The sequence below is a fragment of the Echinops telfairi genome, unplaced genomic scaffold (assembly GCF_000313985.2).
Source record: "Echinops telfairi isolate 266 unplaced genomic scaffold, ASM31398v2 ScPeMD7_7475;HRSCAF=8513, whole genome shotgun sequence".
NCBI lineage: Eukaryota > Metazoa > Chordata > Mammalia > Afrosoricida > Tenrecidae > Echinops > Echinops telfairi.
In genome coordinates this window covers 24,763,097-24,766,599 of record NW_022111379.1, presented here as the reverse complement: position 1 = coordinate 24,766,599, position 3,503 = coordinate 24,763,097, and positions in this window count along the sequence as shown.

Genomic DNA, 3,503 nt, shown 5'->3' with positions numbered 1-3,503 from the left:
TTAGTTATAATTAAATAGAAATGAGTATATGAAAGCATAATGAAGTTCAGGGAAGTATTCATTATGTTTCAATACATTCATATTATCTACTCGCCCAATACATTGTTACACCTCTATTGTAATTAACTAGGAATTAACTCATTTAATTAAGAAAAAAACAATTTCTGATTTCAGAAGTCTTTTTATTATATATCCATTGGAAATCCAAGTGAGAGTGCAGGAAACATATATTTTAATGAATCAAAGCAACAAAACAGTAGTATGGCACCGCAAGTGAATTATAATTGAAATTGTTTACAGATTGATGATGGATTTATAAGATGGAACATTTTTCAACATTGCATGTCTCTGATAGTAAGATCTTTATATATTTTACAGTTCTATGATTTATAAAATGCCATGCATTCTATTTCCTTTCTGTCTTTTATTATCTGATATACAGGCATTATCACATTAGCCGCTGTCATTGGGTCATTTTTAATTTCTAATGGATGGTATAGTCTTTCCTTTATTTTACACTCCTGTGTTTTCATATATTTTCCTAGCTTTGCAGGTAGTGTCTCACCTACTACCAAGTTTGGATAAAAGGGTAGAAATTAACTGACTGGTCATAGATTTTTCTTTTCATTTTGACAATTTCATTGCAATATCACTGTGATACCATTCCATTATTCCACTTACGTGTACAATCCAATTGTTTTTAGTGTAATCAGTGATATGGGTATCATTACCACACTCAATTTTAAATATTTTTCCTCACGTCAAAGGAATCCCCATTCATTTTCATACCCCTCTTTTCCCACTATCTAGACCCAAGCAACCACTAATCAACTTTTTATCATTAGAGATTTTCCAATTCTGGGCATGACATATGGGTGGCATCCTGCATTATGTAGTACCATGAGCCTGTGTACTTTTATTTAGCGTGCTTTCTAGGCTCATCCACCTTATAGAATATAAAAACTTCATTTTGTTGCATGGCAGAAAAATATCCGATGGTATGGGTATAGTATACACCTATGAATTGATGGAAACTTTTATTTGGTGGCTATGAAAATCCATGTACAAATTTTTGTTTTTATTTTTTTAATAAATACGTAAGAGTGAAGTGGCTGTGCCTTATAGTAATTGTACAAGTCTTCAAAAAGTTTATGGAATTTCTACATTACTTTTGAATTCCAGTGTTTATTCCAAAAGTATTTTGACAAATTCTTGGAAATTTAATATTTTGAAGAATTTCCAGAATATGTTCCTTTTTCCCCACTCATAACAATGCATGTCTTTGTCTTTGAAGAAGGGGTCACTATTGGGTCTGCGGAAGGTTTCCAAACCTCAGTTGCCTCAATCTCTTCACACACCTCTGCTATTTTTCTTTTTATTAATTTATTTTTTTTCTGATTCACAGGCTAGGCATGGAGACCTTGTGTCCAGGATCTACTAGTACAAATGGAAGGATATACACATACATGTTTCCCCCCATGGCCTTGCTTGTATCAAAAGAATTAGTAAGCCAAGTTCTCATTTAATTAGTTTAATTTAGTTTTGCTACTGGTTAACAGATTCATCTTAATCACTCCTCCTTTACTAATGGTTATTCTCAAGGCTGTAGGCAATTGCATAATTGAGAAAATTGTAGTTAGTTTTTGGCATTCTTCATGGAGCTACATTTTCCCATCATTAGCTTGTTGGGGTTATTCTTTCCTGGACATATTTCATGGCTTTGCGATTCCTTTTACATGTGGTTTATAAAGCAGGGCTCCGCTTAGCCAGTAGACACACTCCTCAGTCTACACAATCTTCACTATCTGATCTGTTTCCCGCTTCACTTTTGAAACTGTACAGTTTCTCTAGTGACAGGAAATCCACTTTAAACCTTGCTCTGATTTTCTGCTTTTGTATTTTGTTGATTGAATCTCAGTTCAGTTTAAATAAAATAAACAGAGAAGTGTGAGGTGACAGTCAATGAACTGTGCATATTCTTGTAAAATTAAGTTCCACTCATGGGAACTCAGAATGCTGTAACCGTAGATGTATGGGTTATTACCTAAGGAAAATGTTTTTCAGGCTACTGGAAAGAAAGATCCAAGTCTATCTGTTAGGATGCTATAGTAGTATTATAGAAAATCACCACTAACATTCCCATTTTTTCTTGAAATTTTAATGAACGTATTTATCTTATAACTTGTCACAGCAGCTACTGCTTTGAAACTGTTTGTTCCCCAAAGATCCTTTGCTGACTACATAACTTCCTTTTTGCCTTGCTCTTGATTTCACCGAGCTGCATTTCGGATTCCTTCAGGCCATTTCCTTCAGGCTACTTTTTACTTCCTAAGGCAATAACCATTTTTAATCTTGCCAACCAAGCAATAGATGGCTTGCTGACAAGAACCCAGCTCCAAGCCCCCAGCCCTGCCTCAGCTCTTCTGTTGAACTCAGAGTTCCAGGACACATCAGCAGCAAACGTTTGAGTTTGCTTTCAGATTGACTTGCTACTCATATTTCAAGAATGGAAAAATATGTTCATATGTGGGAAGGGAAATATGGAGACTTTACTGTAAATGATTGTGTTGCTTTGCCATAAGTCAGATATTCCAAATCCTCCAACTTTTCCCTCCTTCAATCCTTATAATCAGTCCATGCTTCTTTATACTATGAGTGATAGTGAAGATTGGAAAGATCTTTATGATTATAACCACTTGAATTTTCACATAGTAGAACAGAATTTAAGAATTAAAAAACATTTTAAGTGAAATATTAATGAAATAAAGAGGGGAAGAGCTACCTCCTCAATGTAACGGCAACTTTATTTACATGGATGGAGTAAAGTTTTTAATCTGTTTATTTTCTGGTGTGGCAAAACTCTAACTAGGAAGGGACCTGCTACAAGGTTCGTTAAGAAATTGGACATGAAATGTACAACTTATTAATCTAGACAATTTGGGAGTTGTCAAAAAATAAAATAGAATTTATAAAAATGGATATCCTAGGCATTAGTGAGCTGATATGAACTGGGATTGGTTCTTGTAAGTCTGACAATTATGTAGTCTATCATGCTCCAAATAGTAAAAGTTATTTCAAAAGGAATATCACCACCTTTGTCATTATTAGAACATACATTTCAAGATCTATCTCAAAGTACAAGGTCAGTAATAGAATAATGTCCATATGTTTAGGAGGATGACCACTTAAATGAATATTACTCAAATGTATACAACAATCTCTAATGCCAAGGATAAAGATATTGGTTTTCACCCACTTCTAGAAATTGGTGAAACAGCCAATCAAGATGTATTTTTTAATTAACATTAATGAGAAAGAGAAAATTGGAAACAAAGATGAGGGATAGTTGGTGAAAAAAGTAGTCATGATGGTAGAAATGACGTACCACATTGGTTGCAAGTAACTTTTTTCTTTTCTTTTTTTAAACATTTTATTAGGGGCTCATACAACTGTTATCACAATCCATACACATGTCAATTGTGTAAAGCGCATTTGTACATCAT